The following is a 27143-nucleotide window of genomic DNA, read 5'->3' as shown; positions in this document are numbered from 1 at the left end:
GCAAACACAGGACAGAAGTTGGCTTTTGTGATGAACTTGGTTAACACTGTGGGGGAATATTAAATGGTTGCACAGTCGAAAAGAAAAGGGGGTCTTAATGCCGGCATTTGTTTTCCTGCTGCCTGAGGAATGGATGTGTGCTGAGGCTGTTTTGGAAGCTGGATGCTTGTTTTCGTATGATACTTCCAGTGTGGAGCTACAAATTGCTTAGTGATGTAAGACTTTCCTGGTAACACAGTTGTTGTTGAAACATCCTTTTGGCAGCAGGACATCAACAGAGATGTTGATTTTACAATTTGTTACTGTACGAAAGAGGCAACTGGCTTTAATTCATCACCGAATCTCAAACTTCACTCTGCTCCCTCTGTTATCAGTGAATAATTACATGCAAAATGAACTATTTTAAGGATCTCTCCATATTGTAACTTGGCCTGTGTATCTTGAAGTGTTAGTAAATTTTTTGAGGACTGTCCCAGACATACGTTCTCTGCTGCTGCCAAGTCTTGTGTGTAATAAAAGTAACACATAATTGAGCAACTGTTGCCAGGCAGGATCTGAAGTCCTGTCCATTCAAAAATACTCAGATGAATTTGTATGGAATTATTGTTTTTCATGCTGAGCAGTTTTAGTAAAATCTATCTATGTTGTGCCATCACAGCAAGCAGTACTCATGACATTAGTGTCTGTTGTGTGGTGCTGGGTTTTTTCCCCTTTTCTTGAGCATTTCCATTTTTTATCTTTTTCCACAGGCAGGGTTTTGTGTCTTGATCTTTTTGTTGTCATATGTTATTAAAGGCTGAGATAGATCTGAATTTTCAGGTGTGTTGATTTGCACAACTTGTTTGATGTTGGATAAATCTCTGATAATGCAGCAGTTGAAACACTGGCCTAAAAATGCTTTTGATACAATCCATGCTTGCTTGTCAGAGCACAAGAACTTAATCAAATGGAAATTTACATGTGTGTTTATTACCTCCTTATTTGTGTTAATTATCTGTAAGGCTGCTGTGTCTGAAATGAAGTAACCTGTATATAAATACGTGAAACCAAGGATGGATGGAACTCATATCAAATTTTGGATGCAGATCAGCTCAGTGAGATATCAGGGATTTGAGCAACTTCAGTGTGGTGAAACGGAATAACAGAGGTTAAAATATGTGGAAAAATGGAATAATAACTATTTTTAAACCACTAACTGAATAGAAAAAAAAATCTTTTTAGGGCACTGGAAACATTTCTGAATAAATGTATGAAAACAGAGGACCTGACTTGGCTTTCTCCCTAGACACGTTTGTGGGCTCAAGCCACGTGTTATGAGTGTCTTCTGCTGAATGAAAAGCTCTTTGAACTTGAAGGGCAGAGTTTGCTTTTTTGCAGTGTGGTCTTTATTTTTAGCTTTTGTCCAAACACCTTTGCTAAAAAGCAGCACATAAAGACTGGGATACACAGTGTCCACTATTAGTTCATGGTGGTGTTGATCAGTGCTACTGTTAAGCTTTGGGAAAATTCCATTATATGTTCTCCTTTATTCTTTTTCCTCAGCTAACTATTTAGGATTCTCTGTTATATTCCTTCTGGTTTTATGAGGGGGAACTAAACTGTTTAGCTATCAAGATTATTGCCTGGAAAGGCAACTAAATATTGCAGTTGTATTACCACAGGCTTTTAGCACTCCATGTGTGTTCCTTCAGTAATAAATACAGTGTCTGAGTAGGTGGTCTAATTTGTCACAGTGAGAGAGTAAACAAGCATTAACTCTAAGCATTATGAAGGAACATATCAATAATGTTATATAGAATGATTAGGTTAATTTACTTATATGAACAAATCAAATGGCATAATGAAGGAAGAACCAATTCTTCTTAACACTGCGAGAATCCAGAGTGAGTCAGTTCCAGCAGACATGAATTTTTCTACCAAAACCTTTTTTTCTTGGTATTTCCCATCAGGCTTTTTGTTAGAGATAACAACCTATTCCAGTGGAGTCTGCCTTGGACTCCCAATGGCTGTGATGGAAACCTGAGGGGGATCATTCAAAGACCCTGAGTTTTAAGAACTTGCCACCTTATTTTAGGCTGTGTAACTTCAGTATTAGCAGAGAATGCAACTTAATTCTCAGTAAGCAAAATGTCACCCAGTGAACGGTTGGAATCAATGATCTGAAAGGACTTTTCCAACCTAAATGGTTCTGTAGCTGTTCTGGAGCTAATAGTTCTCTTCACCTGTTTAAATTGGCTCCTTACTGTAGTTGTTAGTGCTGAGAACCCCGGGGTTAGTTCAGCAGCTGCAGTGCTGTAGATTACACAGCAAGCTAAAAGCATATGGTTTTAAGGGAAAACTGTGGCTCATTTTAGTAAGGAGAAAAAGCTTGTCATTCTTCCTGAATACTGCAGACTAGAAGTTTCTGATAAAATACCCATTTTCAGACTAATTTCTGCAGCATGCAGCATCTCTGAAGTACAGTAGAAACATGGAGCCCATGACAAAGGTCCCGGTGCCACTACTTTTTTGATATAATGGTAGTAACACTGCTGTATATTATTCCTTTAAATGGGATAATAAAATGGGTAATTTTCTCGGTGAAGTGAAAGCATAAATAAGGTGAAAACTCATTCAGTCAGTACTGAAAATGAGACTTCAACTTAGTTCTTAACAGTCATAATGGGAGATAATCATAGGCGTGCACCACAGACAGCTGCAGTTGGCACTCTAATGCAGGCTGTGCCACAGGGAGTTTGATACCAATAACCTGCAGGAAATGACTGAGGAGTGATAAACTGGTGTAGAAGAGCAACTGCAGTTGCAGTAGGGATGGAAAGGCAATAGAGAAATAACCTGTACTTGTGCTGTTCCCATGGCTGGCAGACTGTGCTCTAGAGCAGGCCTGGGGGACTTACCTTAACAGGAAGGAAAGCTTGGCTTCAATTAATCAGTTTACAGCAAAATTGGTATTCTCCCCACATTTGTATGTGATGTTACTGTGTTTTATGAACTAGAAAGACTCAGCATTTCTGTAGCTGTGTATGAATTCAGATACACTTGAGATAAATGCACCTCTTAAATCATAAGCACTACCCTGCTCCTGCAATTATCTGATCCTGCACTGGAACAGCCTTAAAATAAATATGTAACAGCACTTTAAAGTTCAAAACTATAGTTACCATCCTGGATGGTAGTTAATGGAAATATAATTATATATGTACCTAGAGTTCTTGAACTATCTGTTGGATCTTTTCCTCCCATGGCTTGCATATGCTCACAGATCAAAAAAGGGAAGGTATCATCTGCTTTTTTGACTTGAGTTTGTTTAGTCACTAGCAAAGGTCAAGCTAATAGAAGATTATCTTTGCTCTAATGAATTTGATTTGCATCCAAAATGTTTTTCTTACCTGAAGTATTTTAAAGCCTTCTGTAAACTCCAGTTCCAGCTGTTCAGATGTTCACTTCTGCCAGTTCAGTGTTCTGATTTCAAGTAGAACAAATGATAAAATGTGATTTAAAATGAACTTTAAGGCTGACTTCACAAGCACACACTGATTTCAAGCAGTGCAGCTTAGCCTCCTGCGATATCTTAACATTTTCCATGTTAAATGCATCTTTAATGGCAGGCTTTTCCTGTCCACTCTACCTGGGATTCAGAAGAGGGGACGCTTCCTCGGCTGACCTGAGTCATCTCAGTTGTCACGTCCATCAGCTTCTGTAAAATATTTACTTTTGTTATGACAAAGAAATGTCCTTTTAAGCTGTGGCAATTTCATCTTGCTATAATTTTTGTAAATAGAATCTAGACAAACTTGTCATGCAACATAAGACAGGCAGTCTCAACAGGAAAATAGATTTCACTGAAGTGTGAAAAGTTTTTTTGTTTGCTGAGGTTTTTTTTTTATGCTCGAAGAAACCTCAGTTTTACTGCTTTTAACTAGTTGATTCTATGGTCTTTGCTTCCAAGGGCACCAGCCAGGTTGGCAATACAGGACATTTCTGAAAGCTATTAAATGTTATCCCTTTAGAAAAAACCCCTTGATATTTATTATCAACAGGAATATGTTTTCTTCCTGTAGTTTGAGAAAGGGAGAAGGAGGCTCAGCTTTGGTGGTGGCAGCAAGTGGCTGGCTGCGTTGAGCTCTCTGTGTGCAGCCACTGCAGGGGCGTTTCAGTGCTCACTGTAAATCCTGGTTTAAAAAGGCAGAAGAGCTGCTGCAATGAAAGTTATTCCTGTACATGGGCCACAGCTGTAGTCAGTGTGTGATTTATGCCAGGAGCAGCCTCCTTTCTATTTTACCTAATAAACAGAGATTAAGGTCATCTGGAAATAGGAAAGAGAGTGTCTCAATTAGATCAGGGTGGGCCTCAGCCTTTGTACATGAATATACAAGCAATTTTTCTATTTCTGTTAAAAGTTCTTTTCAAGATGCTAATATAAATACTCTCCATGTTTGTCCAAGTATGCCACACGTGTATCCTCTTATAAATAGAACCAATCTCTGCAAAATTGTTCAAGCTCAGTTGGTTGGTTAGTAATGTATAAACTAAGGGATGTTACTGCTCAAAACACAAAACTTGAGAGGCAGATACATGTGGTGCCCTTGGAGATCTGATTTTTGAGGTTCATTACCTGGGGTGATTGCTAATTATACATATAACATTGTTGTGTAAACAACTTATTCTGCTGCTGCTTGCTTCTCAGCTAGAATGAGGTGTAGAACCCTGTGGTGTTGGGATCTCTGTGAGACCTGGGAAGGGTGGCCTGGGACAGGTTTTCTGGGCTTACTGTACTTAGAGTATAACCTACAAGGAAACTTTGCAAGGCCTACAGAGGGAAACCATGAGTGTTGTTTAGCTTTGCACTGGAAGATGTCAGGAATTCAGCAAAAGGTGGTACAAGGCAATTTAGAGCACGAAGGAGATGTAAACTGGTGTGGGGGAGAAGTATCCTAAAAGCCACCAGAGCAAAAGTGGAACTGTGATTTACTGTCCTTTGATTCGAGCCAGTAGATACAAGACTTATTTCTCTCTAATGCCAGAGTAATGTTCAATTTGGCTGCACTGGTACAGAGCTGCTCTGAGCTGCTCGTTTGTCAGTGGGAGCAGCTGATGACATGGAGAGGCAGGAGCGTGGGGGCTGAGGCAGCGATGCTGCAGCTTTTAATGGGAATTCTGCATTATTCTTTTGCAAAAAATACCATACACTGGAAAAACCTACTCAGCCTGCATCTTATTTTACCGTGGAGGTTTTGGGGATCCTTGCTTGGTGATTGCAGTAATTAATTCAAATGAGTACACCACAGTGTAGTGTATACTACGTAAATCTTCAGCCAGTAATCTGTATCCAGAAAGAGGATTTAATTAGTCACTGATTGTTCTTATGCAATTACTAATGCAATTTAGCTAGACTTGCTTCAAAAGCTGTCCAAAGTGCCTAAAATTCTGAGCTCTAAACCTGTTATAAACACTAGTGGGTACTTGATTCTTTGTTTTTCTCAGCATGGATATTATGGAATAAACTTTATGGTAACCCATACTTAGACACTGCGGTAGTTACCATGGTTTTCTGTTTGTCAGAGTGTAAACACAGAATTTGTGGACTTCAAATGTGGAATCCTTATGAAATACCTGTACTCTGCTGCTGTGTGTTGAGATCATCCAGTAACAAAGGACAGTGGAGCCAGGTGCAGGAAAAGTACCCCTTGAATTTTAGCTCTAAACCCCAAGGCAGCTGTCTGTGTGCACACCTGCACTGTTTTGGTGGGTACTTCAGTGTCACATGAAGTGCATCATTAGGAAATACCCTTTGTTGCTCTGTAGAGCAAGGCAGGCAGTATGAAGATGGGAATACATGAAATACAGATTTTTGTCAAGCCACATGTAGAATGATGTCATTTTCTGATGAAGGGAGACGTTCATAGAGGCAGACTGCTCAGTCATTCCCATGGAAATAAGGTCTGTATGTGCCACTTTGAAGTGTCTGCTCTCCAGAAAACCCTGGTACTCAGACTAAACTAATCATAGAATATTCTTAAATGAGCAAATTATTTTTTAAGTTGGAAGCCCAACAAAGCAAGCTCGAGACTGCTTAAATGTATAAGGGCTTTCATAAATAAAGTCAGACAAAGCCTTACTCTCTCAGGATTCTTAAAACTAAATTGGCATTTACATTAGCTCTTATTCATGTCTTCAGGGAAATAATCCAATGTAATATCAATATCAACACAATTTAAGTACAGTGCTGGGAATAAGGAAAGCTTGGACATTTCTATAAACAAGCATAATTTTAATTTAAACTTGGGTCAATCACAGAACTGCTTCAAAGTGGAAAAGTTCAGCGTAAAACTTTTCTGTCTACTCTGCTCCCAGTCAGCTAGGAGAGGCAGGTATCTTCTTATGGAAAAACACTTCCAGTCCCTCTTCTCAGCCAGCTCAGTTTCAAAAGTTATTTAGGATTATTTTCATTGTGAATAACCTCCCTTTCAGTTCTTTATCCTGAGCAAGATCTCATTCTGCATGTTTAGCTTTCTCTGAGGATGGATGTTTGCCCCAGCAATCAGACTCTCCAGATGTGTTGTGATCTAATAATGCTGTGGTTAACCCCTGTCTGCTGTCAGCAGCTGCTGAGCCACCTCCTGTGTTTTCCCAGCAGCCAGCATTTGCTGGGGTGGTTTCCTGGCTCCAGCAGGACCATCAGTTGGGAGGTGGGTGTGCTCTCCCTCCAGGGGGTTTGTATCTGGCATTGGGCTCAGGAGCCACTGCCTGGAGACTTCCCTGGGGAACCACACTGTTAACTTGGCTTCTCCTCCAACATTCCAAGGCATGACGAGGGAACAGGTACTTGTGGATGTCTGTATGATCATCCTCGTGGTCAAACCTGTAACTTTGACCAGTAACTCTGGGTTCTTGTCTTGTTTTAAATGATCAGCTCATTTCTCCATTGTCTGATGCATGTCTCACATCTTGCTTTTCTCTTTGAAGACTTTGCTGCAACCCCTGCCTTATCACCTGGCCACGTGCAAGCAGTTCCTATTCCAAAGGGTCTCTCCTTGAATGGACAAAGTATGCTAATTACTCTGCAAAGAACCAAGTACAGGCTTGTGTAGTAAAGCAGTTCTAAAGAGACATTTCATAGTAGGTATTTAACTTGATCAGTGCACAAGTAGGTTGGCTTAGCACATACTGCATCTTGTGTAAATGGCTAACGAGTCTGTGGCAAAAACAATAAAACCATCAACAGGCACTGGATTTTTTTTTTTTTTAATGACCAAGTTTTGCTCATTCCATAGGAAGATGTGTATAAAATGGCTGCTTTCTGACATATAGTACAAGTCAAATAGATATTAAGCCACTGAGTCTAATGAGGCGACTTCTAATTCATGTACAGAAGTTGTAGCATCTGCAGCAGCAAAGGGGATTAATATTTGCCACAGAAATTTCACATTACAGGAATAAAATAACAGGACACTTAAATCTGCATGAATGTACGAGTGTGGAGCTATATGTACTAAAGCTTCCTTGTCTCTCTTGAAAAGTTTAATGGTAACATTGTAGTCTTTAAACTTTCATTTGTACGTGATTCCACAATGACTAATTACTTTTGCCAAGTAATTTTTCTTGCATTGTATTACAAATGCTAGTGGGATAGAGCTAAACATGATATCTGTGGTTTGAGAACTGAAAAATTAATGATTCCTTCTCTAGCCTGCTGTGTTTGATTTATAATTCATCTCTGATAAGAGATATGCTCTTCTGAGCCCACTGTCATCTCTCCATTTACTATCTAGGTGGGTGTTTTTTAATTCTTGCCGTGGTGGATGTTGGGGAGTTGTGAATTCTGGGCTTAGAGTGCTCCTGAGAAGAGGTTTCCAGACCCACATTTTCTTCACCTCTCATTTCTCCTCTGTGGGATCTGGCCCCAGGACTTGTGTTGACCCCTAACCTCTCAGCTGCTGTTGCTGCCATGACCCTTGATTCTGAGCATAACCCAAGTACATGGTTCACCTTTCAGAGGCCCTTGACAGCAGGAGGGAATGGAGAGCTCCAAGGGTTCTGAGTGTCCTGAGTAGCTGCTTACAGCCACTCTCCATCTCGAGGAGTGCCACAGCTCTGAACTCAGCACTAACCCTTCACACAACACCTCTCTCACTCCTCTGTTTGGTCTTCAGTCACTCTGGAACTTCCTGGGCTACTTGGCTGCCTCTTACCTGCCTCTTACACTGGCTTTTTTGCTGTTCTCTGCCTCTCTCTTGGCAGGTGACCTCCAGGTCAGTCTGTTCAGGTGGTTAAGGCCTTTTGCCCAATACACACAGCATAGGCTGATCCACTGTTTACCTTCTAAAATGCCAGAATAGAGGCATTACAAGGTGCAATTCAAAATCTAATCCCATCTGTTGAGCTGGAGTGGCTTTTATGAGTTGATGAAACAACTCTTCTGTATTGAAACTGTAAGTGCTCTCTGTGGGCCACTGTCTTTGCTGTGACTCACACACACTTGGCATCCTCTCCAGAGAAGCTGACCAACGTTTCCATCTTCTTCCCCACTGAGAAGTTCTGTACTCTTGGGCTGTGAATTTATTTGCTCCAGAACAGTGACCTGAGTTGCAGCTGGTCCAAAGGGAAAGAGATGTCTTCCAGTTTGCCAGTTCCATGGTCCTCTTCTGAGCACAGGAGAGCCCTGTTTAGTGGATTGAGGCACTGATCCTGCATTTTTGTGATTAATATGCTTTGTGCTTTTGTTTGCATCTCTGAGTGGCGTTATTTATTTTTGTTGCTTCATCTGCTTTGGAAATGAGAAAAGGTTATTTTGAGTGCAGTATTAACTTGGCATCATTAAAGAAGTGTCTCTTCTTGCCAGTTTTTTTCCTGGTTCCCCTAGAAATACATTCCTGTTGGGCTGCTTCTGCCACTGTGTGTGTTGTGCTGTGTCTCCAGAGCAGCACGCTCTGCATGTGTGATGCTGGCATGTCTGAGGAGGGATTGATTCCCCTGGGCATGTGAGTCCTGCCAACTCCTCAGTTAGAAAACTTAAGGTTTTAATATACATTCTGCTTTTAGTCCCAGTTTGGCCCCTTCTTTTGGAAGGCATTTTTTCGGAGCAAGGAATGATATACTGCATTTTGTTGTGGTCTGTTTTGTTTGGGATTTTTTTTTAATTAAAAAAAGAGTTTATGGTTATATTCAAGTAGTTAATCAAACAGTCTGCACCTCATTCAGACCTCTCCCCTTAGTTCCCTTCTCACTCTTTCTTACCATGCCTGCTTCAATAATCTGAGCTGCATGGGAATTACTGAGATGGGAGCCAAAGCTAGAATCTGAATCTGATCTCCTGACATGCCCATTAAAATCTCACTGCAAAATGATTATTCCAGGGTATCCAAGTGGCCGCCTGCTTGGTTTAAATCCCTTGGAGGGCTGTTGGTCCTCCTGGCTGATTGTATTACTTCAGCTGCCTTTATGATCCACATGTCCTGGGCCTTACCCTTCTGAAAGAGGACTGCCTGTGGCCCAAGGACAAGATCCTGTTCTGTAACTCTGAAGTGATGAGCTTTTCAACAGAAAATAAAAAAAATAACATTCTTCAGCTTCCTCTTGGAAATGTCTGAATCATTTTGGTTAAAGCCTTAAGTGGGACAGATACTTTGCTCGAAGGGCAGAGCTGGCAGAAAGACTGCAGCCTAACAGTTAATTTGGCAGAGTGATTCAGAATGGAAAATATGCAACGTTGCTGTGTACCTGTGCCCTCTCAGTCCCATCAACACAACGCATTCCCATCAGCTTTTCCAGTGGCTGTTAGTCTGCAGATGCTTCTCTTCACTCCTCACTTCTCAAGTTGAACTCTGTAAATTTCAGTAAATACTGGGCTCTCTCTCTGAAAGTCAGTCCTCTTAAATCTGCTTCTTCTCTAGGGTGACAGTCTTAAAAATGTATTGTTTGCCTTTTTTTTTTTTCTGAGTTCAGAAAACAGCGATTTAAAGTGAATTATCTCTTAGAAGACACTTAGCCAAATGGGACACTGTGCCCATTTAAGTGGTAGGGGGCAGGATGGAAAGACAGGAGAGTATAAATTGTGCTGTTGTGAATTATTGTGCCATAGGCAAGGGTTTCTTTCGTTTTCCTCCCATCTTAACGTTTAGTCAGAGGAAATGTAACTAAGGAAGAAGTTGCAGTGTGGGAAGGGATGTTCTGATTTCCATGGCAGTAACACAGAAGGTTTTTTATATATACAAACACTTCACTATCACTTCCCTGATGTTACCTGTGATATTCTGAAGGCTGTTGGAGGGAAGGTACATCAAGGGAGGCCTAGACTGGGTCACTGCTGATTCTTACTCTGTACTCTTGTAGCCTTGACTGGGTCCATGTTCAGAAAGCAGAAACCTGTCAAAAGTCAATATATCTACTCTGAATATCCAAATTATTAGTAGTGTTCTACATGCAGATTAGCGCTTTTTTTGTGCTTATTTAACTGAATCTTGGAATTAGCCTTCTAAAATATATCCATAAATTAAACATATAATTAAACATATTAATTAAACATATTAATTAAACATATTAATTAAACATATTAATTAAACATATTAATTAAATATAATTAAACATATAAATATTATCCATAAAATAAACACAGGATGAGTGCTGTGCTAAGCACACTTAAAATGCTCTCATGTCTTTGAAATATAAAATTCTTTATTTTGAACTAAAGAAAATAGAAAGAAAAAGTCAGAATCCCTAAGGGGAAAGTACTGCATGTTCAGGTCTCTTGTCATGGCCTATTTGATTTATAAATATAAAAAAACCTGTTTGTGTTCTAGAGCTGGGGCTGGTCCAGCGTTCTCTGTTGTTCTCCCACAATGTGACAATCATCCAGAAAGCTTCCATGAGGATACGGCAGGATTTTGGGTGCATTATGGTATAAATGTATCTCTGGCTATAAACTGTCAATCTCCATTTTTGGGTGAGCCTTAAAGGAAGATTCAGGCACAAGGAAACAGACTTGTTTGGTGACAGTTCAGCGTCGCTTCACTTGCCATGTATGATCACCCTCTCAAGAACTGCATCCTGCTGCGATGACAGTTTGCTGGAAACTCTCCACAGATTCATTGGAAGTTGGCTGAGCCCCAGCTCCACAAATTACTGGTCAGAAGAGACTGTTTGTAGGGCACAAATCTATCCAATTTGTAGTGTTGATTTGATTCTTTTTTTAATTAACACTTTAAAAAGTGTGTCAGCAGAGTGCCAAAAAGACAAGAAATGATCAGCTAAAACATTTTATTGCAGCATATGATGCTGTTTTATATTATCATAGGAACATGGCACTTAGATATGGCAATATTTTTTTTCTGTTACTTTTGTTCATTTTATGGTCAGCAGCAATTTGAAATAGTCTTCAGAACAAATGCTGGGGTTTTGCCCTTTTTTCTTTTTACGTTTTCTCCTCAATTCTTATCTCCTTTCTCTGAATTTCCATTAAGTCCAGTATCTTGCTGAATTTAGAGCTAACAAGTTGAGATTTTTTTCCCTCTTTAATTTTTTTCACTGTAAGAGTGCTTTCTGTCTGGTGTTTCTGGCTTAAAGAGGTGATTGGCAGCTATTATGTAAAGAAGTACACTAGTCTGTAGTCCTCTGGAGATCCAGCAAGTACTGTCAGGATTAATAAAATCTGGCTGGCTGATTTTTGATGAAATCATCTTTCTCCTTCCTTTTTGCTTTGAAGCATAATTTTTTCCTTTTTGTTTTTTTTTTAAGTGCTGTTTCCTCAGTGCTCTATGTGAGACTGTAACTCCTCCATCCAGTCCTTCAGTGTAGGACTATGAGGGTAACGAACGTCAGGGTGAAAGATCAGAGCTCGTGTTGACAGCAGTTTAAACGTACCCTTGCTTATGTTTCCTGCTGTAATGTTTCCCATAGAGTTGCCAGTTTATAGCTTCAGATTTTGGAAATGCTCTGTGCAGGGAGGCTGTGCCAGGTGCTGGAGCCACCACTACAAAGCAGTGTCAGTGCCGTGTGAGGACTTGGTGCTGCTCCCAGCCCAGCGTGGAGCAGCCGGGGCGAATTCCCATTCAAAGCTCTCCCTCTGCCCTGCCCTTCCCAGGTGACCTCTGTTGGCTGGATGCCCACCCAGCCACTCTGGCACTCCTCCCCTCAACAGGACAGCAGAAAATAGGATGAAAAACCTCATGGGTTGAGATAAAGACAGGGACATCGCTTACCAGTTCCCATCAGTCATGGACAAACAGACTCAATTCGGGGAAAATTAATTTGTTGCCAATTAAAATACATTTGGATGGTGAAGAACAAAGATAAAACCTAAATGCCTTTTCCCCCATACTTTTTTTTTTTTCCATGACAGGCCCTCTCCGCTGCTCCTTCCCCCTCACACGGTGTCTCCAGCGTGGGCTCTCCAGGGGCTGCAGTTCCCTCAGGAGACGTGCTCCACACGGGCTCCTCTCACCGGCCACGTTCCCTCAGGAAATGTCCCCCTGCTCCTCCCTGGGTCTGCCCTGTGATGGCTGCAGGGGAAGCCGCCTCAGCCTCCCCCTGCTCAGCCCCAGCTGCTCTCAGGGACATTTCTCACACTTTCCCCCTCACTCCGTGCAGGTTTTGCCCTTCCCTGAGGTGCCCCGGCCTGGCTGAGGGCTCGGCTGGGCCGGCCTCACAGAGCCCCGGCAGCCCTCAGCGCCTGGGCACGGGCACCCAAAACCCCCCAAAATAAACATTTCTACATAGGTGTTCCAGCACTTCTACATTTATGTGATTCTTTACATGCAGGAGAAGGAGGCTGTGACCAAAAAAAGCCCTTTGACCTTCGTCCCACAGCTGCACCACAAGGTCAGTCAAACAAGTTGGGAGGCAAATGGATTTTGGGGTTTTTTTCTGCATACAGTCTACTTGGTTTTTAGCAGCTCTTAACAATCTCTTTTCAGGAGAATTATCTAATGTCAGAGTGCAGCAGTGGCTCGCTCTGATTTGTGAAATCCCTCAGAATTTCCGTTGTGATTCTGTGAGTCACACTAACGTGGCTCCTTCAGCTGTGACTCGTGTGCTCTGTTTCCATACTCCGTCACAGCTTCTCTCTCATGGTCCTGGGGTTGTCAGAGGCCGAGCTGGGGGTTTTATTCGAGCACAGGGCACAGAGTACGTCAGCTCTCATGTTCTGTGAGCTGCTGGTGCAGGGGGGTCACTGGTGGAAGGCTGTGGCTGCACAGACGTGCCCCCACAGGGGCTGGCAGGTGCCCTGTGTACCCTCAGACATCACGGCACTGCTGCTGACCCGCGGCCTGAACACCTTGTGCTCCTGCTGACCTCTCAGAAAACCTGACGGGTTTAGTTTTAACTCCTGTTGAATGCTGGTTTTGGTTTTGGTTACGGGGCTGAGATTTTTAGTGGAAACCTTCCAGAGAATTGCTGCCTCTGCCCTGAGGACAAGAAAAGGTTTGAAGATATGGAGGCTGCACACACTAAACACCCACTTAGTAGAAGGACAAAATGTGAAACATTTAGCAGGGATGTGTTTGGGTAACTTTGATGGCTGTACCCTGTTATTGGAAAGTATCCAGGAAGTGACAAGGAGGAATAATCATCTGTCAGTGCCAGGAAAAGTGACTAGGTCAAAGCACTGTGAAAAATGAAGTTTCCAGAGCAGAAATACTAAAGCTTCAGCCTAGTTCACAGTTCTTCTCTTCCTATCCTGAAGCACTCCATCATAATTGCCTTTGCTCATACTACACCTGTCAAGAGATGACACTGTTATGCATTAAACTTGGTAGGTGTGACAGCAGTGTGTTTTGCCCTGCCACAACAGAGGCGGCTTGTCCATCTTTTAGTACTCGCCCAGGTCTACTACTTTTTTTTTCCTAATCTAGAAATAACACCAAACAGTAACACATAGCGTGTAACTAAATAGACTGTCCTTCCTGGGCCCCTTTAAAAATACTGGAGAACTGCTTTTAATGCCTCTGTTTATTTTGGTACAGTATCCAGACTACTGGAAGTATGTTTATAGCATAGTCTAACGAGCTGAGGCTCCTCTCTAAGATTTCAGTGCCTCGTGGTTGGATAGAAAAAGCTGATGCTAAATATGTATGCAAGACTCTGGCTTGCAGTAATAGTTCATGCCATGAGAAACTACCTATTTAATGCCACCTGAGCTAAGTTTGAGCAGCAATTGTTCCTCAGCATATGACACGGTGATCCTCGTTACTGCAGCTTCATTTGCGTCTGCAGTAGTCAGACTTAGCAACACCTGTGTTGTGAACAGCACCAATTACATTAGGTCGTCTGTATTTAACCTTGAACTTCATGGGAAGCCATTTTAATTTGCTCTCTACCTGTGGAGCATGAATTCCAGGTCAAACTTTGAAATCGGATAATGATTAGATGCAAGAAACGCAAGTATATGAAAATATTGTTCTTTATGTTGAACTGAAGTTATAATTCTGCTGTGAGTGCCTGGAGCACATTTAAGTGAGGTATAAGCTGCTCTTTACTGTGCTGAGGCTGACTGGAGAAGAGAATTGATTTGGAGTATAGCTTTTCTGTCAGTGTTTTGGCCAGCCCTGCTTAGTAGGGGCAGTAGTTAAATCTTTCTGAACTTCAACAGAATTTAGGCATTTAAATGATTTACAGATTTTTAAAAACATTGTTATGATACCATGACAGCATTTTAATGAACTACTTTTTTAAATTACAACTGGAACTAATATCTGCTGGAGTAGTAGCTCCTTCAGTACATAGCAGAGTTGTTGCCAGGAATATATTGAATATTTGAAGCCCAAATTGGATGTAGTGAGTGAGTCTAGTTGGCTCATTCAATAACTCGTTAGCAAAGCATAAAAATTCTACTGGAGCAAACTCATCTTGTGCTTTCGAAGAACATTCCCGTTCTTTATTAACAGACTGAAGATTGCTTAAGCAGTCTGGGGGCTTTGGGAGGGAATGTCCTTGTGTGTGCCTGCTACCTGGCTCTGATAGCCCACTGTGGGGTTGGGGTTTGCCAGTGCCCAGCTGTGCAGAGTGCTTGTGTTCCTCGCCACGCTCCTTCCTTCCCCTTTTCCATGCGGGAATAGCTGAGGGAGCAGCAGCTCCCTGGGGGCACAGCCCTGGCTGGCACCTGCAGCACCTGCTGAAAGGCAGGATGGTGTTGCTCAGGGATGACTCACAGGCACCTTAAACCTGCTCTGTCAGCAGCAGAAATCGCAGCTTCCTGAGGCAGCCAAACGTGATCCGTGTGTACCGAGTTCCACCTCAGGCTGCTGCCCTTCCCTGAGCACCTGGCAGGGCACGAGGCTGTTGTCTCACTCTGGGCTGCACTGGACTGCCCCTGCTAGTCACCTGAGCAGGTTTTGCTTCAGCAGGTGAGGCACAAATGAATGGGTTTTTTTTGAAAAGTGACTGTGAGCCGCTGGTATTTAATCTGTGTAATTTATTTCATCAATGAGCTAACAGTGCTGTTCCTCACAGCAGTTATTTTTGCTGGCTGGTAGGACAAACCTGCACAGGAGGGAGGAGGAGCGAGAGGTAACGTGAATCTGAGTGCTTTGGTCGCTGTTCTGGGCTTTCATTTGGCACTGGCTATTTCAGAAGGGTGCTCAGGGGGTTGGCAGGGAGATTTACTCCCCAGGAATGAGGCGTGAGAGACCTTCTTTTGAAGTCCTTGGGCAGCAAGAGCACAAGCCTGTCCTGCTGCTTCCTGTTTTGTTTCTGGGGTGAAATGTGATCCACAGTGACCAGAGACAGGTGGACTCTGTCAGAGGTCCAAAAGAAGAGGCTAATAAAAAATCAGATCCTAGGCTTGAGTGTTTTTTACACATGTGCCAAGCTATATAAAAAACCTGTCCTGCATTAGCTATTTTAACACACATTAGAAAAATTAAGTGACTCTCATGTATCATTTGGTGACTTCAGTTCTTTCTGTATACAAGCAGTTCCATTGATTTAAGGTAGTGCAAAGGGGTATTTGGAAATCTTTGTGTTTCTTTGTGTCATACTGAAAGAATTATGAGTTCTTGAAGGAGCAAATAATGCAAAGGACTGAAGTTGTCATGATGTTTGATTTGAAAGAAGAGACCTAGTTACAATATGGCTTTTTTATGTACCTGGTCCATCACTGAACAGCACATGTACAGAAGAAATTAATATTTTTTTTAATATTTAGCCCGTGTTCTTGCATCTGCAGTACAACAAAGAAATTTTAAGTGATAAGCTGCACTACAGTGATTACTAGTGTCACTCCTCTAGCTGTGTGAACAACTAATCTTCTTAAGTGGGTGCTGGTATGGATGGAGACCAGGACTGGGGATTTCAGGGTTGTAATTTGCAGCTCCTTCGATCAGTGGTGTGTACTGCATGATTTTTATAGTCTACTTAGAAAATTTGAAAAGGCACATCCTCAGAAAGTCATGTTCTTAATGAAAAGTACAATTTACTTGGCTGGAAGTTTGTCTGTTCTTTTATCTGCTTTGTGGTGAAAGGGAGTGAGTACTTGGCCTTGATAAACTCTTGTGCCAAGCGTTCTTTGGGAAAAAAACCCCCAATATATTATGGCCTGTAGTTATTTTCAGCTGAGCCTTGTTTGGGAAGCAAATAGAACTTCAGATTAAATAATTGCTCTCACTGGATTGAAGACGTGGGTTTCTTCTCCCCTATATGCTGCCTACTTGCTCAGTGCTTCAGTCTTACACTAAAATCTTAAGAGCCAGGATGCTCTTGGGTTAATCAATGAAAATGGTTTTCATTGATTGCTGTGGAAAGAAAATAACTAACTGGTTTAATTAACCCACTGTCATGTATATCTAGAAGAGTGCTTATTGATTTGCATGTGTTTAATTAAAACAAAGAACTTGCAGTTTTTGCAGCCCTTGTCTCCTCACTCTCTGCTCTGGGTAGGACTTCCCCAAGTGCCCGTGTGCCCTGCACAGCAGCTCCTCTTGCTTCCCTCAAGCTGCAGCACCTGGGACTGGCACAAGGGCACAGGGAGCAGACACAGAGCTCCAGCTGGGCCTCTGGGCCTCAGAGCCACGGCAGCTGCAAGGGACACTTGAATTTTCTGCCCTTTGTTCTCCTATTTGAGCAGCAAGCTTGGCTGGAATCAGATGACTAAAGCTGTAGGAAGCCACTATTTGTGCCATGTACTACGTTGTTTAGGACTGGCAGAAGGTGACTTACCCTGTGCTGCTTCTGCAAAAGGTGCCAGCCCTCTCCCCTGTGGTGCCCCTTCACTCCCACTGTGCCAGCACCAGTCACTGTGGCACAGCGATGGTGGTTTCCACCCAGATGGGTTGTCCTCGTCCAGTTTGCTGTGTAGCCAGTAGCAAAGAAGGTCCCTGCTCTCTCTGCAGTTGCCACTGATATTGGCATCAAGTTTTCGTGGAGCAATGCCCTTAGCCTCCCTGCATGGAAATCGCCATTTTGAAATTTAAATTACAGGTTGCAGTGGCAAGCTACCTTAATGGTAATTATCCCCAACACTTCCATTCTAAGACCTCATTTTTAATTCTGTGAAATGAGCCATTTGGGTGAAGAAATGTGCTTGACGCTGAGGGATTCTGTGTGTGCTTAGGCTAAAACAGAATGATTTTAAGAAAAAAATGTTTTTCCTGTCAGAATCTTCCAAGTTCAGCCAGACAAAACCGTAGGGACTTGAAATGGGGCAAAAGGATCGCTTTTGTGCTTGGCTTTTGCTGTCCTCACAAAGATCTTCCTAAACTTGCTAAGTTCTTAAATCTCTATCAGAGCAGTGGGGTTTGTGTCCGGTGGCTCTTCATGCTTCACTCTCCCAGAGCATGAGGTGCTGCCTCGGAGGGGTGCCCTGGCCCCAGGAGCAGCTCTGCACGCTGGAGATGTGGGGCAGGGAGGACACGGCTCACCTGGGGCTCTTTGCCCAGGCTTTGGAGCTTGCAACCAGCAGAAGTGAGAGCAGAAACACTTCATGTGTCTTCTCAGTGCTTCTAAGGTGGGAGTCAGGGAACCAGGCAAGGGATGGGGGGAAGGCAGAGAACCTGGAAAGTACCTGGGTGAGCTCTTGTCAGATCAATGCACAGCAACTGCAGTCTTGGTTTTTTGAAAGAGCAATGTAATCCTGGGGCTTTCAGCTCTGAGTGCTGCCAACTTCATGTTATGTTTGCACTGCAGCTTTCCCTGACTGCCAAATGTCAGGGTCCCTGAAGAGTCAGGTTCTGGGGGGCACACAACATTGTGGGTTCCTATCTGCAAGGTGGAGAGATGGTAACAACTCCTAGGGTGTTCAAATGATAAATGCTGATGTGAGCAGAATCTTCATATGAAGTTAATTCTAGCAGAACATCCCAGCAGGAGAACAATTCTCTATTGAGTCCAGAATGTGCAGGGCACACAGCAGATATGGCCTGAGGCCACGTGTGACAGGGCACAGTTACCTGCTCAGTGAGCTTAGGGCAGCAGCCCTTTAGGGAACACAGGCAATAAAGAGATTAAATTTGGCCCTCTTGTTACATGCAAGTGACTTTAAAGATTCATGGACAGTTTTATTCCAGCAGTCCCAGTGTTCTGAGCGCTTGCTCTTACACCAGTGTTGTCACTTCAATATATTTTAAAAATATGATGGTGAATGTGAACTTTCAGTGTCGAGTTGCAAAAACAAGTGCTGGGCTTGGGGCTGTTTTTCTTTTCCTCAGTCAATTATTAGGCTGAGGAAGGTGAGAAATCCAATATTGTATCTATCAAGTGGAAAAACTTAAAGATTGTAAGCAATTTGAGTTGCCTTGGATTGATCTGAGTTTTTTCAGTGCATTTTTCCCGTATCGTCAAATCATCCCAACTGATCTCGGAGCAAGTACGAGATGTTACTGCATGCAGAAATACTGGGAAAAACGCTTGCTTCCCCAAGAATTACAGTAAAGTCTATTAATCTTAGCACACAGCCTATTTTTACAAATAGAATTATGGGTTTCAGTTTGTTGTGGTCACATTTCTGCGAGACTATCCTGGATAGTTCCATCTCTCACTTCTAAAAAGGGGCTCGTATGGTGTATTAAGCAGTAAGCAGCATCATAAATTTAAGTCTTATATTTTAAGAACAAAACCTTAGGCCTCCTTGCGTTCCCCATGATGTTTAATATTTCACAAGTTTGATTCTTTTGCAATCCTTTATGACTTTATAATTGTGGTTTTATGGATTTGAGTTCAAAAACTGATTTTTTTTTTTTTTTATAACTTCAAATAGATTGGATGAAAGTAATTATTATTCTTTGAAATAATTACAAGCATAGCAACTATTTGAGACAGAAATAACTGGGATTTCAAATTCTTGCAGGCAATGCTATTCACCCACCAAATAAATCAGTCCTGATGGAAAGGGGGAGAGGAGTAATCACCGTGGTTTTGTGGCACAATAAAACAAGGAGGATATTGTGTCCTAAAAGTCCTACTGCACAGATTTAAGATACCTTTTTTCTCCTAGTACTTTTAGCTAAGGATTAGGGGAAAAAAAAAAAGAGGTCAAACTGTCTCTCAGGCTGTGAGATAAGGATAAATAATTTCTTGTCTCAGTGTAATTCCCCCCTTTCTCTAAAAATCTTCAGAATGGTTTTTAGAATAAAAAAATGTATTGTGCGTGAGAAGGCTAAACAGATTAAAACTTTGGTAAAACTTTGGTTTCCATGAAATTCTAGTTTTTAAAAATGACAAGAAAGGTTCTTTCTCCCTGCAGGAGTCAAACTGGAGTTGGCAGCAGCAGTGGGAAGGGGGGACAGGAGTAGAATGGGAGGACTTGCTGCTGGGAAAGTGGTTACCACTCCAGTCTGGAAGAGTATAATCAAAATTTCTTAATTCCGCTGCAAGAAAGAGCTTGGGAAGCAAAGAAATGAAATGGGTTTCTATTTAGCCTGGTGTATGTGCTGCTGTTTGTTGGTTTGCAGTAGGGAGCTGTGGGTATTGACAGCTGTCGCCTCCGTGTCTCCTGGCTGCGTGAGCAACCAGCCAGCTCCTCACAGCCTCTGAACCCCCCAGGGACAGAAGGAAATGTTTGGACCGTTTATTTTGGAAGATAATTATTGCTCTAAGCAGCCCCTCAAAGTTGATGCTTAAAATTGACATTATTACACTGATTTGAAAAATGTTATGATATTGAAAAAGAACATTAATGTGTGTTGTGAAACAGTCACAAGTTTTAAATCATTCTTGCTCTTGTAGTGTCCCATTCTTTTCTCTGTAGGAATATGGGTATAGAGGTCAGATTTTGATTGTTTGAACTCGAGCTAGAGGAACAGTTCAGGCAAGGATAGTTCTACTGTGGGACAACACTGAAGGTTTCAAAATTTGCTTTTGTTTTCTTGGGAAGCAAACGTTGAGAATGAAGCACAATATTCTGTAAGATTCCAAGCCACCCTTGCAATAGTCATGGGATTTTTCAGTTCGACTCCTGCATGTCTGGAGTTTGCTCTTAATGTAAATTTCATATAAACTTTAAACCTGGTTTTGCTTTAGCAAAAAAAGCATAACTAGTTTTGGTCAATGTTGAGATGATCTCCAGTACCAAAGTAAGCATTGCCTTGACTTCAGGAGGGCTTATAATAGTTCTCATGTTTATTGCTTGCCCTCCTCCCTCTCACGTAATTTATTTGTTGAAATGTAAAAGCCCAGTAAGTGTTGAATCATCTCATCAAATAAAAGCTATTCTGACCTCTTTTGACAGGGGAAGAGGAGGAAAGGGGGAAGAAAAAAATCTACGTATTCTGCACTTAGGAAAGGATTCTCTGAGAAACTCTCTACGTTCTCAAACAAATGCAGCCATGCAGATGGGTCCTCCTGTCAGAGTCCTTGTCCTTCCCTGTTGGTTCTGTACGTGCAGGGTTGTTTTAAAGTTCAGCTCTGCTGGACCCTCCCTGCCCCCAGTTATGCTTTTCTTCATTAAGTAATAATTCACAACAGGATGCGAGGATGTTGTCCTGTCTGGCCACACCTAATCTGTGCTGGACACACTGACTTCATTCACTGGGAGGTGTGGTGATTATGAGACAGTTTGTCACCGCACCCTGGAGTGTTTTATTGCAATCATAAGTGCTTCAGCTGAAGGAAACCTCGCTCTTTCTAGCGGAAAAAAACGGGAACTTTCTGCTTCTAAAAGAACTCGTTCCAGGAATGCGTAGTGTAAAAATTTCACAGCCTGGAATAATCATTGAGCTTGTAGCAAATATATAAAGAATTACATGGCTTTTTCATCTGAGTAACAGCATACTTCAATATTTTAAAATAATGATCTTGGTTTGTATGGTTCAGAATTTTTCATCCAGTCTTGTGTGGAGTGGCCTCAAGGGGAGGGCTCACGTTTCCCTCCCTCCTCTGGCACACAGAAAGGCTCATTTTATGTGTGAACCTCTTTGTGGGCAATCCAGAAGGGAAACTACCAAGCCTTGGAGGTGGAAATACTTTATTTTTTGGCTGGTAAGTTGTTCATGACAGAACAACATTGGAGGGTAATAATAAATAGAGTTATGTGTATTTCTGGTGCATATTGATGTTAATTGGGTTTTTGAACATGAGTTCAGTTTACAAACTTTTTTGCCTGCCGTTAAAAGAGGCCTCTAACTTAATCAGAAATGATAAAAAGAAGATGCTGTCCCTTGCAGAGCACCAGAAATGCAGCTGATGAATGACCAGACTGAGGTATTTTTAAAATTCAGGCTTGCTGGAGGGAACTGAACTTCGAGTCACTTCCAAGTAATTAAATCAGAGGAACGACCGTTTTAGAATAGTGCAAGAGATGATCCATATTAAGAGGTGCTGGTTTCTTGGTGTGAGGCAGCTACACTGCTGAAATGATTTGCTGTGGTTCTAACTAGGGAAATTGGGTAAAAATAAGCAGCTGGAGGTGTGATTGCCTGTGTAAGTAGGAGAGGACATAAAATTCAGTCCAAAGCTGATTTGTGAACTTGAGGAAAACAAGATGAGACAAATGATAGAATTTCAGGAAGTGAAGAGATTCTCATGCCAACCACATGGCCACCCACAAAGGATGTTTTCCTGTATCTTTTACTCCCTGGGCTTCATCCCATCCTGTTGTAAGTCAGTGCTGAGATTCCAGGAGAGTGCAGGGAGCTGGGCAACCAAGAGCTCAGACTCCTGAAGGACACTTACTGGATCTCCTCCCTGCCTGAGTTTAAGGCATGGTAGTCCGCTAGTTGGGGACAGAGGCACATCTAATAAAATTCAATCAACCTGATAGTCCCTGTGTTTGTAGAAGAGGAATGAGAAGGGAATAGTTCTGTCCCACAAAGCTGAGCTGTGATGCTGCTCTTCCTGTGGAATTTTCTGTCTTTTGTAACAATTTTCAGAAGCTGCTGACAGCTTCAAAGGTGGGAAAATCTTTCATTTCACATATTGCTGTTGTCAAAAATCTGCTTCTGTTGATGCTATGCTGAATATCCTTTCCTGAGTCCTTACATCTACAGTCTCCTTTCCCAAAAAGTTTACACCAGGGGGAGAACAGGTTAACATGGCCTGTCTTGCTGTTTGTCGCAGATCAGTCCCATTTCCTCATTTTTGCTCGTAAAATGAAATGTAGAAGCCAAATATGTTTGCCATGCACATTTGGCATGGTTAAAAGGCTGCTTTGTTCCAAGGGGAGGAGCATTAAGAAATCGTGATGGAAAACGTGGAGAGGCAGCACCACTGGAGCTGCTTTGAGGCCAAGGAGTAGCATTTATGTGCTGATTCGATTCCTCTGCATTTATACATTGTCATGAGGGGAGTGGTCTCAGCTATTTATCTCAATTATACACTGTCATTGAGGGAGTGGTTCTCAGCTATTTATATCATTTATACACTGTCATTGAGGAGTGGTCTCAGTTTATTTATCTCCATTATACATGTCCACTGAGGGAGTGGTCTCAGTTATTGATCTCCACCACTGGAAAGTCTCCTCTTCCTTGCAGTTAGTTTTTTTCAGTTGCCAAGCTGTTTCACGTGTCCTATCCACGGGAAATCCCTTTTCCCTAGGAAGGGAATGTATAAGCAGCCAAGATCTCCTCCCCTTTCTTCAGCCATGAGAGGGTGTCCAGCTCCTCTGCTGCACTTCTGCCATCAGGAGAGGGCAGTCCTTTCTCCCTGTGAGTGCTGCCAGGCCAGAGTCTGTGCAAGAGCACAGTGCAGGACCCCAAGTCACCCTTTCCCTGGCCAGTTTTGTTTCAGGAATCTTGAGAGGCTGGAGGAATTAAGCAAAAGATGCTTGCATACCTCTGGAAGATTAAGATCTGCTGGGTGCTGGTGTAGTATTTTGGATGACTGCCACTCTCTTAATGCTGGAGGTCCTGTAGTGCCTGAGCTTCAGGCAGTTTGATTATAAAATTGACTCTTGGCTCTCTCCACATCAAGTGTTTGGGCTGCCTAACTGTAAATAATAGACATTTCCTGAGCTACTAGCTTTAGGGTAATTAATAACTTTCACTTCTCTTTTTATTTTATTTTTTTAATCACTTTGTACATCTGATTTCTCCATCAGTGTAAAAATACTGTCTGGAGAGCAATAAAAAAATTAGGAGCCTCACTGTGCTTGTATACAGCAAGGCAGGAAATGGACTCCTAAAAGTGTGTGCAGGTGTGGCCATAAAATGCTAGAGTGCTGTTGTTCATTGGAAAGGAGTTGTTCTGGTGAAAACCCTGGAGTGCTGAAATGTTCTGGAACCAAGGAAAAAGAGAAACTGGGCAGGGTTGTGCTTTCAGACCCCACAGCCCACACCCCATCCCTTCTGGAGCTGCGTTGTGCTCAGGGGTTGACTGAGGCGGCTTTTCCCCGAGTTACTGCAAGTGTTGCAAACCAAAGAGAGCTTATCTTGCCTTGCCACTTGTGAATTTGCCTTATTAGGAGGCATTGTTCAGGTAAGGAACTCTCCCTCTTTTTGAGGCTAAGACTGAATATTTTGTCCAAGGGAACAACAGCTTTATAGCAAGAGCAGTTTCTCTGGCCAGAGCTGTAGAAATAAGGCAACTTAACAACAGAGTTTTTTAGAAAGTATACTTCCTAAACATTTTCTGGAGGGAAACTTCACATCAACAGTTATTTATCTTCTTCTAGGGGAAGGAATAGAGGTAGTGCAACACTTTGCTGTTTGATATCCAGTGGCAGAAATGGCTTGACTTTCACACTAATGATGTGTGTTGGTATCACTGAGGGCACACACCTCTGTGCCAGCCAGTCCACTGGGCTCAGTTCATTGTGGGTTCTTATGGAAGCTAAACGTGTTTCTTTTTTGGGAGAATATTTTTTGTCTGGTCCTTTGGCACTTCCCTTTGTATTGGAAACATAACAGTTTCTTCCTAAGGCATGCATGATTTACAGTAATACCCTATTATTTAGGCATGGAGCACAAGGAATATGTTTGCAGGAAAAGACCCTGCTTTTTAGTAGGACTGTAAATGAAGTGAAAAGGTGCATTACGGGGAGGCTGTTTTTTCAAGATTTCCAACAGACCATAGTTGTAAAGCTTCTAAAACAAATAAAAAGAAAACCACTATATGTAAGTGGAGCCTTTTGTCCAAGTTACAGCTTGGAGAAATGTTTCATTGGGATACTAATTTTAAAGGATTTTTACAATTTTAGGTTTTCAAAAATTTTATTTGTATTAATAACTTCCTAATTATTGCTTCAATTTGATGGCAGTGGTACAGTAAATACTCTTAAATAACAGATACACAAAGATTTTTTTGTGTGTTGTCAGGCTATAGTTAGAGCACCAATGAATCAGCCAACAATTGCTTTGGTTGTTGCTTCACAGTAAGAAATTTGAGATTAAAAATTGTCTGCCCTTACCAAGAAAATTACGTACTTGGAAAGCTCTCGTTGAGCTTTGGTTTTGATCAGCAAATGGTGAGTTTGCTTTTGGCCCAGCTGAAGATCTGATCCAAAGCCTGAATCTCACTGGAGTGATGCCAGTCATTCTAAAGAAGTGCTGGATCTGGCCCATATTTTGAGCAAAGAGATGATGAAGGGCAGTAGTTAAACATCTGTCAGTTCTTTCCAGCAAGGCCACATCTGGTTTCTTTTGTAGCTTGCTTCTCCTTTATCTTGGAGTTCAGTCCACTCCTGTGGGCCAGGAGCCCAAACTTGTATTGTTTTTCATACTCCCATCCTCCCTCTCCTCTTGAACACCCAGGGTGAATCCAGCAGGACAAATTACCGGTGTATAAAACATAAGATCTTCCAGACTTTGCATGGTTCGGATTTTCTTTGTGTGTTTTTCCTAAGTTTGTTTGTTGAGAACATCTGCCTCCCGTGTCTCTCACATATTTGCTATTTTCCTGAGATACTGGAGGAGCGTTTGTAACAAAGAACACCATGGATGTAGCTACAAAATGGCAATTATTTCCCTTGCTGGAAAAGAGCTCTGAAACAGTCCTGCCCAGTTAGGATGTAAGGGAATCATTTATCCTTTTCCTTTCATATCAGGTTGTTCTGAAAGTATAGTGTAAGTGGGAGTGTGTGTTTACAACCCACGTTTTAGGAAAACGTTTTCTTGTCTGTGTGGACCTCACTGACCGGGCCAGTTTGACACTCCTGAGAGTTTCTTTGCAGTCAAATAGGTTTGGGTCTGAATTAGTTCATGTTTTCAGTGTACATCTGAAAATTACCATTTCATAAGGTTTGAGTCGTCTCAGAGGCGATGCTGGAATCCTGGTGTGTATTGTCACAGGTGTCATGACTCTTTATTTAAGCAGTCTTGGGTGTAAAATTAGCTTAGAGATGTGTTGGACTGGGGAGTCGAGAGCCTCTGATGCCTCACTCTGCTGGCAGGCCTTGTACCACTGTGCTTGTGCAGTGCTCTAGAGGGGACACTGCTGCTGAACACCTCTGTGTCACCTGGCTGAAGGTTTCTTGCTTCTGTCCTGAGTAACCTACCTGAGGGTCTGTTAGGTAGGGTGGAAATGTGGCTTTGGGATACACGTGTCAGCTGCTGGGATGTCAGAGCACTCAGGGGAAGGAATGCAGAAAAGATCAGGAAATACTGCAGGGAAAAATTGCTGCAAATTCCTAACTGTCAACAAACTGCCAGAAAACTGTCAAAACCTTTAAATAGCTTGCTGGGCCAATAAAACATCAGTAGAAATACATTGCTGAGAGCTCAGTTCCAGGCAGCTCGGTGTTACTAAGAAATGAGGAGTTATCCTGTCTCCCATTTTGTCACTGGTACCTTAAAAAAGATTGCTGGATCCATTGGTTGAGGTTTAAAATGGGCTATAAATAGGGCCCACTTCCTTATGTTAATGTTTCTGCAATTAGAACACTTAAGAAACTGTCATTTGGGGTGCCTTCCAGTTTCCTGGGACTGGGAAGGTGCTTCAGTAAAGGTTTAAGGTGACTGGGTAGGGAAGCAGGAAAATCAGCTTCTCTCTGTAGTGTTCCAATGGTTTGTGCAGCACTAATATACATACACACATGTTTTTTCTGAATTTAAGCATTCAGCATGTGTACCTGAGATATACCAAGGCAACTGGAACTACTGTGATTGATCCCATGGAAAATGGTGAAGTGAGGCCATGCCAGAGTGTTCCAGGTATCCTCAGGGGCTCATGCTTTGTACTGTACCATTTGACTCTGGTCCAAAGGACACAAGAAGATGTGGATGTCTGAACATATACTGGATGGGAAACTTGGCTAGAAAGTTCCAACAGCATCATGATGTTACTGGACATGGCCATGATTGGTTTTGGTTTGGGTCATGCTACAAATGACTCGTTCTTTTTTGAGCTGAGCTAATTGGATCACAGAATGAGAAGGATATAGGGAGAAAGGAGAAATAACTAAAAATACTCCAGATGGCATGTGCTGTGAACTTGCTGTGTGGGTTGAGGAAAGGCTCAAGGGCTGGATGTGCAGCAGTGGCTGGGAGCTGGGTAACTGCTCACCCAGGGCTGCAGCCTTCACTTGGCAACCGGTTCTGAAGCGTTTGGACAGAATGGGACTCGATCCTTCTTGTGTCCTTGAGGAGTGACACGTGCTGTTTATCATGGCTATGCTGTACAAACACTGAGAAATCATTTCTGAAGGAGGAGAAAGAAATTTAGCAGTCATGAACACGTAGTGGAAGTGTAGGAACTCCATCTAATGTAAAAGAAAAAACTAGAGGAAAGTGTGCACCTGGAACTCTGTTAGTGCTGTTCTTGGTCAGGTAACTGTGCACTCTGAT

General features: G+C 42.3%; 1 protein-coding gene and 1 long non-coding RNA gene across 9 annotated transcripts in view; one reads left to right on the top strand and one right to left on the bottom strand.

The window, feature by feature from the left end:
- ZDHHC8 (zinc finger DHHC-type palmitoyltransferase 8) overlaps positions 1-27143 on the top strand; it is a 120895-nt gene that overhangs the window by 7508 nt on the left and 86244 nt on the right. The window contains exon 1 of one of the 8 annotated variants that reach the window (XM_032705952.1): positions 12733-12816. The exons of the other annotated variants lie outside the window; for them this stretch is intronic. The gene's annotated coding sequence lies outside the window, so the exon portion shown is untranslated. Of the gene's footprint in view, positions 1-12732; positions 12817-27143 lie in introns of those variants that run through there. 8 annotated transcript variants of the gene reach the window in all.
- Positions 3645-11070, bottom strand: LOC116795873. The gene is made up of 3 exons (XR_004360185.1): positions 10785-11070; positions 10244-10365; positions 3645-3697 (listed from the first exon to the last, which is right to left on the bottom strand). It is a non-coding gene; the product is annotated as an uncharacterized LOC116795873 (long non-coding RNA).

This window comes from Chiroxiphia lanceolata, chromosome 18 (genome assembly GCF_009829145.1).
Source record: "Chiroxiphia lanceolata isolate bChiLan1 chromosome 18, bChiLan1.pri, whole genome shotgun sequence".
In the NCBI taxonomy this organism is placed as follows: Eukaryota; Metazoa; Chordata; class Aves; order Passeriformes; family Pipridae; genus Chiroxiphia; species Chiroxiphia lanceolata.
The sequence above is the reverse complement of the archived record's forward strand: the minus strand, read 5'-3'. Positions and strand labels throughout refer to the sequence as shown.